The following is a 14,842-nucleotide window of genomic DNA, read 5'->3' as shown; positions in this document are numbered from 1 at the left end:
TCTCTCACACACCTAACAGCCAGTCAATGATCAAAGAATCCTGGACATCCTGACTCCATCGTCTTTCTCATCTGTCCTCTACAGACTATTTTATAGGAAAAAAGCACAGGATTTAAAATTACAGAGACCTAAATTCTCTGAGTCTCCATTCAAAATCTGCAAAAACAGAATCATTTCTACCTACCCTTACAAAAAAACCACTACAAGTCCTCAGTGCATATAATACATAACTGAATTCTGAAGTGAATTCTAAGTGTTCCCTACCTGCAATATAAACTGACTGGCGGCAAGGACATTTGCTTTCGCTGCACAGCACATAAATGCTGCTTAATAACTTAAGCAAGGTCCTCCCTTCCTCTCACTAATAGTATCCAAGATCAGGCCCTCACTTTGGTTCATCTGAACTATTTTAGCAGCTTTCCAGTGAGTTCCTTCTATCTCTAATTTTCTTAAACCACAGTTCTGATCATGCACTCAACTGCTAAAAAAACCATCCATGGTTCCCCACCATCTAACAAATGAAATCCAGTTTCTCAGCATGGCTTCCAGAACTAGACATATCTTTCCAGTTCTATCATCAACCACTGCCATCACCAAACCAAACTAGACTCCAATATTCAACAAAAATATTCTGCCTCTATCCTTTGTCTAAAAAGGCTTAAGCTTTTCCAGTCAAATCCTTCCAACCCTTCAAGGCCTAGCTCAAAACCACCACTTTGGGTCACCCTTGCCCAAGTCCTACCCTTGGGGGAAGGAAAACAAGTAAACAAGTAAACCAACAAGGGATTTCAGATGATGATCAGTGTCATAAAAACAAAGACATTAAGATTGGGCAATTATCTTAAAAAAATGACTAAGGACAAAACAGAATGAGGCCATGGACAGGGCAGTCAGAAAAACCTTCCAGAGGAGGTGACATCTGAGCTGAGACCTGAAGGGTGAGGAACTAGTCACTTGGAGATACACAGCAAATCCACCAAATCCAGAAACAAATAGCCTACAATCTGCATGAAACAGTACTAGGGACCACAGAGAATACCAGAAATGTTCAAAACACAGCCTGTTCCCTCAAGAAATTTAAAACCCATTAGGGCGGGTAAATTATCTCATGAAATAAATGTTTTGAAACTGTAGAGAATTAAGCAGAAAGCCAGAGAAGCCCTGAAAACTGAGGGGGAAATGTGACCTACTTTGCAGCCTACAGGTCATGTTGACCCAAAGGCCAAGGTAGTCTACTTGGTATTTTGATTCTGATGCTGCTGGAGAAAAGAACACAAAGCATGCCTTTAAGCTTTCCAAAGTAAAACCTGAAATTTTCTAATCTTAATTAGTTCACACTTAGAAAAGAAATATGAAGGCAATGCTTCCAGGCAGTAAACACACTGTTAAGCTGCTAGTCTGGAACATCTAGTCCTCAAATTGCATTTCCTCCACTTTTACTGGACTTCCCACTCCTGCAGCCTCCTCAGTGATGCTGAGTCACAGCTGCTGCTTCTCTGCCACTGACCACAGGCCTGGGCTCACCCAGAATCCTCTAGCAGTTTCTTTCCCTAGAAACAGTGGAAGTACTGCTGAGTAGAAAGAGTTGCCAACCAATCAGTCTCCAAACTATCCTGACTCAACTGTATCATTCTGTCAGTATCTGGAGCAACTGAAAGTTATTCAGCTATTTCACATGTTAAGAACTGAGCGTAAGCTTTCCATATGTTTGCTTACTATTAAGGGAAAAGCCAGCAGAGGTCTCCTCTTCTGAGACTCTGAAGAAAAGGTTGCCAAGAGAGTCCCATGGTGTTGTCATCAGATGCACTACATCTTATGCCAACTTCCACAGGGCAGCAAGAAAGTAAAGATCAAGCCACCTGGACTGGCAGATAAGGCAAGTTTTTCCCTCTGAATAACTGGGTGGCGTGAAGAGGCTTTTCTGGGATAAAACAAGAAGGAAAGGTACATATAGTCTTCAAACGGAATGGTCAAGAAAAAGACAGTCTAAAAGCAGGAACAGTCCTGACCCGACCAGCAGTCACTGACCATTTGTGACCAAGGTAGGTTTTTCTCAGTGACTGTGAATGGCAAATGACCATCAGCATTATCTTCACTGACTAAGAGAAAAAACAAAATGCCCAATTAATGCCTTTAATTGAAAAGCCAAGCACAATCATCGATTTTCACTGCAAAACTGCCTACCCAAGCTAATTAATGGACACTGCCCACAATCTTCCCACATTCCAAGTCCCATCACTATGACTAAGTATCATCCATATGATGAGAACTACAGAAGACAAACACCACTCTGAACCAACAAGCAGTTGGTGGTAAAAGTTTCTCCATCTACAACTCACTCTTCTCTCCCTTCCACTGCCCCTTATCTATAAAAGCCAACTCCAAACCACCTGGTTCATCAGGATGCCTCCTCCTTACCTTACCAATGGACAGGTTCAACCATTTTGTGCTTCCTCTCTAATGCACAGACACTGCAGCAAATACATTGCTTTTGAGCTACCTTAAAGACATCTACTTATGCCCTGTGCCTCCCACAAATATTTGCACATGAAGGTAGAAACTTGGGATTTTTTCTTAAAGATGCAGCCATCATTCGTAATCCCTTCCTCTAAAGATGCCTAGTACCAAATGCTACATAATAAGGTTTAATATACACCGGCTTAACACACCAGAAGGAAACAAAGACTTTTATACTAGGGGGAAAAAACAGCAGTGCCACAATGTGAAGTATTATATTCATGGTGAAGACATTTTACCATACTTAATACTGATGTAACAATGAAATTAAGATTTGAAAACACAAATAAAATTCAACTAAATCACAAGCCACTTCATCCTTGTTAAACTTGTCTCTTAAAAACCTCCCTACAACATGTGTTTACACACAACATACCAAAGAGGATCACGCCAATTCCAAACGAACAAAAAGGTACCTTTTAAAAGTCATCTTTTCAAAGAGCTCTACTTCCATACCTTTAAGTAAGCTCTACACCCAGTATGAGGCTTGAACTCACGACCCTGAGATTAAGAGTGGCATGCTCTACTGACTGAGCCAGCTAAACACCCCTCTACTTCCATACCTTATCCTAGAAGAATCACACTTAATCATACTTGCATGAAGATAATCCATCTTGGTTTAAGATAAGGAACTGTAACTAAATTCACAAATTTATTTTCAAATTACGAAAATACAAATAAATGTAAAATGTTAAAAATATTCCTTTCTATGAAAGGTTACTATATAATCTCTTATATTTTACTCTGCTCTTGATGTTCTCAGTATGTTTTTCCACCTGAGACATGCAGTGGTTCTCCCAGCCCCCAGAAATAGCTGCTGTCCCTGGGGTCATTACTACCAAAGGAACTGGGCAGCCTTTGTGAATCTGATTCTGTGCTGAATGGTTCTGAGGTTTCAGACCTGTCCAACTGGGGCAGAGATTGCTGGCTGCCTACTCTACTGCCATTCTCCCATTTTCCTTAGTAACAGAACCCCTCCATTACTGGAACACAACCAAAACAACGGCAGCCTCCCTGGAAAATCTGTGTAAACTGAAGTTGTTAGATGGGGCTACTAGAGACACTCTGGAATGGGTGATCTTGACTTTTGCCTATATGCCCTCCTCCTTCAGCTGGCTGTGGTGGAGAACCACCTGCCCCCAATCCACTCCAGAGTAGTACTTTTATAAAACACAAATAAGATGCTGCAGCAATGTCAAACAGCTATAAAAAATCTCTCAATGGTTACTTTCAGTTTCTATACTTATCTCATGGTAGACTAGTAACAAATAGTTCATGCCCTGGGCCATGATCTGAATAACACTGGCCTAGAGCATGGATCTGACAGCTCTGGCTGCAAGGGCCATCTGTGGCCACAAGAAAACCCTGAGAATGGAAACCATGCAGTAAGGACAATGCAGCCGATGGCAGGAAACAAGCAAGATGCCTGAGAATCACAGTCCCTCTTGAAGACACCTTGTTTTACATGAGAGTACAGACTTTTTACCACTGTGATTTAGGTTTTTATTATACACAGCCAATCCTAATAACAACTGATACCTCTACATTTGCAGACCACTGTAAAATTTTCAAAGCACTATATTACCTCTCTTTATTCTTACGAGACTAATCCTATAAGTAAGCAGGACAAGTATTACCTTGATATGACAGATAGATGGAAACTATCACCCTAAAAGATTAAATAGCTCGCCTTAAGTAACACAGCTGGGAATTTTTGATAGTAAGAATTGAAAGAAGCCAGCTGGCTACTTTTTCCGCAAGAGCAATCTACCTCTCAGTGAAGTGAAATTACTTAATCATACTCATAGTAAAATAAAATATAAATGATCAGGGGTGTGTACCCACAACGAATTACATTATGTGTGTATACCAATGGATATAAAGATATACCAGATCAAAATAATAGAGGAAAGAAAAAAGCAATTCCCCACTAACTCTTTTGTTCGGTCAACTAGTGAAGACAGAATCAGATTTAATGACTGCAGTGAGGATGTACTATATTTTACAGTGGTAACAAAGCTTTTGTGGAAAGGACACAAAGGGGCAGAAACCCCAGACAATTTTATAGTAACTTAGCCAGAAATGCACCAACTAAACTAAAAGCAAATACAAATGATACATACATATCACACTAGTTTAGGTTATAACATAAACCCTCAAATCCTACTCTCAAAATCTGAAACAGTAATACTCTATCTGGATACAAACAGATCTGTCAATAAGTAATAATGCTTCTTAAAAATTGTTTGGATAATATTGTCTTGGTAATAATAATAATGTCCTTTAATATAAAGGCTTCTAAGAACCACTGTCAATCAGATGAGTTCTGTGTTCTCTCAATGGTGAAGAAAGGCTGGCATTCAGCCATCCCCACTCAGTTCCCGCGATGCACTGTGAGCAAAAGTCTATTATTAAAAAGCTGATGATTAGGATCAGGCAATGTCATCTGTGACCGTGGACTAATTTTTATTTGGGCAAGTCTTCTTTGCTTATGTGGGTATCAAATGTTTTATTTCATCAGCAACAAACACTAAAGTATTTGCCCATATCAATACTTATATGTTAAATACTAAATTAAACAGAAAAGTCATACTTTTCATTAAAAAGAGATTTTTAAAAAGGCTATTCTGCTGTCCTGAATATTTTGTTGCAACATTAAAAAGAAAAAAAGAAAAGACCCACATGGAAAATTAGGACACAAACTATAATGTTTTTTATTATGCACATTTAATCTTTCAAATATTTTTTATAGGTATAAGCTGACAAAGAAAAAATAAGCTAAAAAAAAAACCCAAACATTTAATTCCTCCTATATGTAAATCCAAACATATTGTAAAAATCCTCAAGGGTCATCAGTGAGAATAAGTTCTCAAAAGGAATACCTATTAGTGCACTATACAAAAACTATGGGGGGGAATGGATTGGTTGTTACAGGCAGAGAGATAGGCACAGCTGTAGATATAAAAACGTAAAACACTCACCAGCTCAAAACCATACAGGAGAGGAAAAAAGCAATTCCCCACTAACTCTGCACACCACACAACCCTCTCAGAGGCATGAGGCCAAGTGAAGAAGGAAAGAGAGCTTTGGAGTGACTCTTTCATGGGAATAATTCTCCACAGTTTGTATCAGTCAGCAAACTAGAGGCCCACAGGCGATATATATCCTACCCTATAATCCTGTAAGTAAAGTTTTACTGGGAAACAGCCATGCTGTCACGGAGTGTCTATGACCAAGTTAAGGAGGTACCACAGAGAAGACAAAGCTGAAAACATTTCCTATCTGGCGCCTTTTACAGATAAAGCTTATCACCACCCCTGGCTGAGAAAAACATCTGTCAGTAAGTAATAATGTTACTAACCCACCTACCTGAGCAGCAGCAAAAAAAAAGATGGCACTTCTCTGGAAATGGGCAAGAATAAGCCTAAGTTTCTGAAACACCTTTGTGTATGTATAGCAGTTTTAGTTCATGAGATGTAAGATTCACCTAGAAAAAAGCTGACCCAAAGACAGAACGCCTCCAACTAATATGCCAAAGACTAAGTAGCCTATGGCTCAGAAATCTAGTGAACCACATTGATATTTTATCTCCCGTACAGGGAAATAAAATATGAGTGATAAAACAAATTTCTCTAATGAATTAACCTCAAAGATCCATGATCTCGTGTGACGTATCTTTGGAAATAATGCTGACACAGAGTGTGTGACAATGCCCCCCAAGATGACCTGAGAGAAATTCCAAGTTCAATACTCCTAAAGGTCAAAAGCATTATTAAACATGACAGATGCCCAGGGCATGTGCCAGTTAAAAGGCAACTTTCACTGGGTCTCACCTCTCACTACTTCCTTTGGGAGTTAAAATAGCAACTGTTTAACCATTTCATTTGCACCGATGCTAATTTTTAAACAGTCGTTTGAATTTTCAAAGGAATTCACGTTGCTTCTTGCTAAACTAGATCTCTAAAATGATAACCCAAGCAATAAACCAACAGGAAGAAAAAATACATAGGACTAGAAAACTGGGTAGGAATAAGAATCCATGTGTTCAGATCCCATGACTGAAAGATGCAGATACAAAGCCTGCAGGGTCCCTGTCCCGTGGGTGTGGAGAGAGGAGAAGAGCAGTAGCCTATCCAAATCAGATTCAGGGCAGAGTGAGAGACTGAAGTGCACTTACAGGCGACCTAATTTGATCTGAACAATAATCAAGTCTGTAAAGCGCGGGAGTTTCACTGTAATTTTGTAAATAAACATCTCGCTGGATTTTTTTTTTTTTAACTGATTAATCCTTTTGACAGTTTTCTAGTCCATCTTCTAAAAGAACCCATTCCTCTGCTCAACAAACTGCCTGATACTCAGCGGTCACCGTTAGGTAATTATATTTCCTCCAGCAATCACAGGAAGGCATCATGTGATCCGAGGAGGAAGTAAGGTTGTCCAGGTCTCAGTCCTCTGACCTTCAATCCAAAATATGAAAGTGCAATATACCTCTTTCTTTCAGATAAAGTAATATACTCAGAAGAATTCCAACTGCATTCAAATCAGCATCCTAAAACAAGTTGAAAACTGAGACTGTGTTCTCAGATTACTGTGACATTACACAAGTGTGCATTCTACAGACTCCTTCACTGGGATTACGAAACGTACAACCAATCAGCCTGCTGGAATGCCACCTCTCTTTCGCTCCTGGACAGACCACCACCCATGTCATCTACTTACTCATTCAACCAAAATGATTCAGAAAGGAAGGGGGAGCTATGAGTCTGGTCAGGGAAACAGGAAACAAACAGCACATAAGATACTGCAAAAAGCAGCACAACAACAGATCAGGCCAGGTGGAAAGGCGGCACAGAAAAGATCACCATTAACCCTCTGCAGGAACACAGGTGGGGCTCACAGGGCATTCCTGGCCCCCCAGCATACACAGAAGCAATGGAGCTGGCCACGGGGTGGGCTGCAATGTTCAGGAACAGCATCTCTCTCCCCAGAGACTCTCTCACACTGGAACCCGGCCTGGGGTTCACTTCTCCCAGGTGACCTCTCCCACACCAGAGTCTCTCCATGGTAGCTGTGCACCCACCGTGGCTGGATTCCACACACATAAGCCATGTCCAATACTGTTACTGAAGCCGATCACAGGAGTTCACAAAGACCCTCCTCTCTTTCCATCCTTACTTCATCACTCTCCCTTCCCTCTCAACCCTCTCCCCTCCACACTGGATAAAAGGATTTTTAAATCTGATCAGTTTTCCAGGGAAGCAGAAATGTGATTTTATGCTATTCTTTAGCCTCACCTCACGGTTCATAATACAGGGACCAATGTCTCTTAACACAGCTTTGTCCAGCTGAGCACGCTCTTCCTGAGGCTGAACCAAAAAAAATCTTTTAGAGGGGTGCCTGGATGACTCAGTCGGCTAAGCATCTGACTCTTCATTTTGGCTCAGGTCATGATCTCGGGATCGTGGGATCGAGCCCCGCGTCGGGCTCTGTGCTGGACATGAAGTCTGCTTAGGATTCTTTCTCTCCTTCTCCCTCTGCCCCTCCCCACCAAAAAAATAATGAAATAAAAAATAAAATCTTTTATAAGCAGTATTGTCTCTACCATAGACTTTAAATTTGTCACACCACCAATTTTGAAACACTGAAGCAGAGTCTCATCTCTCCTCAGACAGACTAGAGAAGGGCAAAAGGCTTCAAACTTCACCCACAAGATTCCAGTGGTGCCAGTCCAATGGACAAGTCAGATTATGCTTCCACATGGCAATGCCTCCTGTATAACTCTTCCCAGGCCGGTGGATAATGGCAAAGGACTGACCGCAAAGGCTCTTCCTGCTCCTTCATTCTCTAGCCTTTGTATTACACTGGGAGCACAGTGTTAGTTTCTTTTTTCTCTCCCTAAAGCTCACGAGATGAAGTTACTTTTTCAACTGGTTGGATGAAATCACATCAGCTACCTAACAAATTAAAACCGTTTAGAGTTACACTCACACACACACAAAATTAATAAAAATGAGCTCAACTTCTTGTAGAATTTTCTAAGGGAAGAATGTAAAACTCAGCATGTATTAACCAATGTGTCAGGTTGATGTAATATGCCAAATGCAACTGATGTTTGCTAAGGGTATCACTAAAATAATCTGTTAACCACCCACCCACAGCTACAGAAGACAAAACAAACAAGAAAACAAGATTAAAAAATAAAGTATGTGTATATGCCCAACACTCTGTTTAATAACTCCAAAAGATACAAAGCCACTTAGGCAAAAGTAAATCACACATCTACTCAAGAGCGTTGTTAAATGGAAGGAATTATCCAAAGGGCTCCACCGGCCGACTGAATAATTTTAATACAAAATGCCTAGCAAATCTCCCTATGCTGCCAACAAATCACCAGCTGAGGCAAATCCCAGATAATGAAACACTGTAAGAAGGGCTCTTTTTAATAATTTAGCCCATCAAGGAGTGAGTATCGATTTCTTGTTTTCAGCAGAGGAGAGCGAGTTATCTTCGGCCTTACAGCTCAGTGACAACATCAGGGGATTTAATCACAGTGCCTTTCCTGCCATGCAATCCTTCAACTGTCACCTTGGATTCTTTGTCGTTCTTCATCCATTTCTAGAGAAGCCCTGGTCTCATGGACATGTCTTCCCTACTTAACCAACAGTAACCATAGCAGCATTTCAAGTTCTACAGATTAAACATATCTGTCAATTATCATTTGCCAGCTGCCTTTCTTTTAAATAAGTTTAACAATGCATCAGATATCTTTGTGCATTCCCATCTTGTTTGTTAACGAATCTGCTCAATATCTTAACAGCAGATTGACATTCAATCACTATGGTGAGTGTGCCAATCTCTGGACATCTGTGGACATTTTTAATATATCCAAGTAGGCACTACTAACAAAGGAAAGCTGTATAGGTATCAACCACCAATTCCCCATTCTAACACAGAGGGTAAGAAAGTCCCCAAACTTTCAAAAAAAAAATTTTTTTTAACCAAGTAGTAAATTTAGTGGTAATATTAATTTAAGAGTATTCCTGAATCTTTATATACTAGAAATACTTTTTTTAAAAAAATTTTTTAGACTGAAATCAAGCTAATGGTCTCTGATTCGAGTACAAATCAAACTGCCCTCATCCCTGACAGAATGTTCTGCACTCCATTTACACTACTCTCAAACTCCACTAATGTCATTCAGTTTCCTTTCTGTTATCGTGGGCAATTAGCCCCACCCTCCACCAAGTATGCGGGAGTAGGGAGTTTGGGTCAGCCACTTCTGCTGCTAATTTGCCTTTGGATGCAATTCCAAAGCATCCCTCCACAATCCTTTGGATCAAGTCACCTTACTAATTAGTCCCAAGGGTTTCTGGTTCAAGGTCATCACACACACCTATTGCAGGACACCAAAGGCATTGTACAGCTGCCTCTTTAGTTCCTTCTGTTTTTCCTTCCAAACTATAAATCGTTACAAGGCCCTGGGGCAGTGCAGCGGCATTCTCCATTCGATTCAGGCATCAAGGAGAACTGTCACTTGTCAAGACCAAGGGCAGCAGCCTCAGAACCAACAACACATCCCCCACTTTTCTGTTGTAAGAGTACAGCGAGCTTCCCTCTAAGAAAGATTCAAAGGGCAAAAAAAACAGCATTAGAGACCAAACAGCAAATAAATTAAAACAAAAACATAATAAACCAGCTTTATATTATGTTAGCTGAAAAACGGATATGTGCATGTGTACAAGGTATATGCTGTATGAGTTCCACAAGCCCATGAGAATTCAAACAGGTATGGAAACAAATATTTAAAATAAAAATTTTTTTCTGAGCCATATACTAATATCTAATCACTGAAACCATCACCAGGAATACACTCCGGGTCCTACACCTCTTCCGTTTCAGTGCAAGGTAGAAAACAAGATGGAAAAACACCAGTCACTTCCCTCCAAAAAAACCTACGTACACTAGGTTTTTCTGGCTGGTACTGGCCGATCTTCCCCTTCCCCACCAATGCTACACTTTGCATTGATGGTCTCGTTTGTCACATTTAATGTATTCCTTTAAAAAAAAATCCTTCACCTTATTTTTTTTATAATATATATTTTTTCCTGTCTTCTAAATGAAGACAACTACCAATTCAATAATTAAGGAGCAACTTCTCAGAGTCAGGAACTGTTCCAGGCACTGTAGACAAGTAGTTAAAGAATCACAACCCCTTCATTTACTCTCACCAGAAGGACAGACTGCAGTGGACCCTTGAACAATACAGGTTTACAGTGCACAGGCCCACTTATATGTAGATCTCTTATAGTACAGTAATACAAATGTATTCTCTCTTCCTTATGATTTTCTTAATATCTTCTTTTTTCCTAGCGTACTTTGCTGTAAGAATACAGTTTATAATACATATAACATACAAAATATATGGTAAGCAACTGTTCATGTTATTAGTTAGGCTGTTAAAAGTTTGGGGGGAGCCAAAAGTTATAGAAGGATTTTCTACTGCAGAGGGGGGCATCAGTGCCCCTAAACCCCACATTCTTCAAGGGTCAACTGTATATATACATGAAGTAGCTAGGGTACAATGTCAGGGACATTGGCCGGCTGTCTCTCTCGGACAGGAGCAAGAGATGGGGAAGTGGGAGAAGAGGGCTCATTTTTCTTTTCATTTCAATGTATATCTTAAATTTTTTTAATGTATTCATTTCCTGGGTTGTCCATTTTATAATTTCAATTAACAGAGTTTAGAGATACATGATTTAATTCTGAGTAAGTTTACATACAATCAAATAACTAAGTAGCACTACTATAGGTATTCCAAAGTAAGTAAGTAAATAAGATAAACCAAATGTGCCACACATTAATGCCACATAAGGACAAAGTCACATCATGCAAACTTCATTTAACACGTACGGAGGTTTCTCAATTATTATAACAAAAATGAAAGCAAAAGAAGAGCTGAGTCATCTCGAGGAACCTGCTAGTGTAATCAAACATGCCATACACCATCCCCCAGCCCCCAATAATCTGGGCCATAAGCAATCAGTAACAAGTGGCTCTTTCATTTCAGCAAAACACAATCACCCATTCTATTAAATTAATGTTGGTAGTTAGAATTTCATTGGGTTTTTTTTTTAGTTTGGTTTGAATTAATTTACAAATTGTCTCTTAAAGCTGTAGTAGGGATATAAACATGCAGATTATACCTAATTTGTGTGCTGAAGAAGGCAAGACATTAAGTGATAAGGGAGAACCATGAAAACAATTTTTAAAATGCGTAAGATGCTCAGGTTTGAGAAACATAAGTCCTGGAACTGGTCTATATCCTGCAAAAGACATGATCAAATCTGCATTTACAACAGTCACTGAGGTGGAAGGCAGACCTCCATTTGCTAAAGCTGGCTGCCCATCAGAATCTCCTGGGGAGTGCTTGGAAAGACTATGGATTCCTGGGCCTCCTTCCAGAACTACTGAAATAATATTCTGGTTTTATAAGTGAGGAAACTGAGGGGCGGAGAGATTAAGTAACTTGATCACTAGTAAATGTTGCCAACATGAATCAAATCAAGACCACAATTTCAACAGTAAAAATGTGTATTTTTTTAACCATATCCATGATCTATTACTTCTAAGCGGCTTTTCTTGCCACTGGAGCATAAAGAGGGAACAAACACCATCACAGGTTTTCCCTCTTTCTACCAAAAAAAAAAAAAAACTGAAAATTTATATAGTCCTTGATGCTAAAACTGAAAAACACCCTGAAGGCTCAAACAGGCTCTTCCACCCCCCACCACACCTCTCTCTCTGTTTCTTCCTTTCACTTTACTCAAAGATCCCACACTTGAATTAATGGTACCTGAATTCTGATCTACTTTTCAAAGGCAGAGCAATTTAGCTTGAGTTAAAAAAAAAGTGTCATTCCACAATCACCACAGTGACTAGGCAAAAATAATCTTTTTTTTTTTTTTAAGATTTTATTTATTTATTTGACAGAGAGAGAGACAGTGAAAGCGGGAATACAAACAGGGGGACTGGGAAAGGGAGAAGCAGGCTTCCCGCCAAGCAGGGAGCGCAATGTGGGGCTTGATCATAGGACCCTGGGATCATGACCTGAGCCGAAGGCAGACGTTTAAGGACTGAGCCACCCAGGCGCCCTCGGCAAAAGTAATCGTGAAGTGCTAATATTAGTGAGTGAAAATTTGATCAAGAACAGGATATTTACATGGCCTCAAAGTTTCTCCCTACAAATTACTTATTAATTACAAAGGAAAATTAGTAACTTATCCAAATAATCAAAGTTAACATCACTAATGTGACAAACTGATATCATAGTCTCTCTAATGTAGAGACCTTGGGACACAATACCACTAATAGTCTGGCCTACAATGCATAACCTAAATCTAATAAACAGGAAACAGCAAACAACAACAAAAAAACTGGATTATACTCTAAAAACACGTCAATCTTATGAAAAGACCAAAAAAAAAAAAAAGATTAAGACACTGTTTCAGATTAAAGGAGAGTTAAGAGACATGGTAACTAGGTATCAGTGTGATGCTGGTCTGGATACTTGGCCCAAAAGCCAAACTGCCGTGAAAGGCACTACTGGGACACACAGCAAAACATGGATGTCTATAGATTAGATTAGTACTGTTATACTGTTAAATTTCCTGCTTTTGGTAACTATGCAGTGGCTATATAAATAAACGTCCTTGTTCTTACAAAATACACACCTAACTATTTTAGAAGTAACAAGTCAAGATGTCTACATTTTACTCTCAGATTCAGAACAACGGAACAGAGAGCCCAGAAACAGACCCACATAAATACAGTCAACTGACCTCTGACAAAGGAGCAAAGGCCATACTATGGAGCAAAGACAGTTTTTCAACTACTGGTGTGAACAACTGGACAACCACATGCAAAAACAAAAAAAGAAATCTAGACACAGTCTTTACATCCTTCACAAAAATCAACTTGAAATGGATCACAGACCTAAAATGTAAAATGCAAAACCATAAAACTTCTAGAAGATAATGTAAAAAAAAAACTTGACGACCCTGAGTTTGGCAAGACTTTCTAAATTCAACACAAAGCACATAATCCACGACAGAAAGAATTGATAAATTAGACTTCATTAAAATTAAAAACTGTTCTGCAAAAGACACTGCCAAGAAAAAAAAAGATAAGCCTCAAGCTGGGAGAAAAGACCTACAAAGACCTGTCCAAAATATGCAAAGAACCTTTAATACTCAACAACAAGAAAATACCCTGATTAAAAACTGAACCAGAGAACTTAATAGACACCTCACCAAAGAAGATATACAGATAGCAAATAAGCACGTAAAGAAAAAAAAAAAAAATGCAAAACTCCACATCATATGTCACAGAGAAATGCAAATTAAAATAGCAATTAGATACCACTATAGACCTATCAGAATGGCCACAATCCAGAACACTGACAACACCAAATGTTGACAAGAATGTGGAGCAATAGGAACTCTCAATCACTGGTGGGAATGCAATATGATACTGCTACTCTGGAAAACTGGTTGTTTCTTTAAAAACTAAACATACTCTTACCATACAATCCAGTAGTCACTCTCCTTGGTACTTACCCAAAGGAGTTGAAAACATATCCACACAAAAACCTGCACATGGATGTTAGAGTGGCTTTATTCATAATTGCTAAAACTTGGAAGAATGAAGATGTCTTTCAGTAGGTTAATGGATAAACTACAGTACATCCAAACAATGAAATATTATTCAGCATGAAAAAGAAATTAGCTGCAAGCCATGAAAACACATGGAGACATAAGAGGTTTGTGGGAAATTTCTGCACTTTTTGGTCAATTTTGTGGTGAACCTAAAACTGCTCTTAAGACTAAAGCCTATTGGGTGCCTGGGTGGCTCAGTGGGTTAAGCGTCTGTCTTGGGCTCAGGTCATGATCCCAGGGTCCTGGGATCGAGCCCCGCATTGGGCTCCCTGCTCGATGGGCAGCCTGCTTCTCCCTCTCCACCACTTGTGCTCTCTTGCTTTCTCCCTCTCAAATACATAAAATCTCAAAAAAAGAAAAAAATACTAAAGCCTATTTTAAAAAAAGAAGAAACAACAAGTACCTGATATTCAATCTAATTACACAACATGAAATCAAAGACAAAAACAGAAAATGTTCACTTCTAGGCATGAGTCATATTAATTTAGTATAATAATTTCTATAGACCCTGAAAAGGACTGATTAACCTTAGGTTACTACTTAAACTTCACTCCTGTACCTAAGAAAAATCTGGTACTCTGTTGAAGGCCTTGATATTTATCAGAGCTGCT

General features: G+C 39.4%; 1 protein-coding gene across 8 annotated transcripts in view; it reads right to left on the bottom strand.

Moving 5' to 3' along the window:
- The window catches only part of RERE (arginine-glutamic acid dipeptide repeats), a 427,124-nt gene that overhangs the window by 201,773 nt on the left and 210,509 nt on the right, over positions 1 to 14,842 (bottom strand). The window contains exon 1 of one of the 8 annotated variants that reach the window (XM_054513159.2): positions 9,911 to 10,448. The exons of the other annotated variants lie outside the window; for them this stretch is intronic. The gene's annotated coding sequence lies outside the window, so the exon portion shown is untranslated. Of the gene's footprint in view, positions 1 to 9,910; positions 10,449 to 14,842 lie in introns of those variants that run through there. 8 annotated transcript variants of the gene reach the window in all.

The sequence above is a fragment of the Mirounga angustirostris genome, unplaced genomic scaffold, assembly GCF_029215605.1.
Source record: "Mirounga angustirostris isolate CCGP_5_RB_7025 unplaced genomic scaffold, mMirAng1.0.hap1 SCAF_4, whole genome shotgun sequence".
Classification (NCBI taxonomy): Eukaryota; Metazoa; Chordata; class Mammalia; order Carnivora; family Phocidae; genus Mirounga; species Mirounga angustirostris.
The sequence above is the reverse complement of the archived record's forward strand: the minus strand, read 5'-3'. Positions and strand labels throughout refer to the sequence as shown.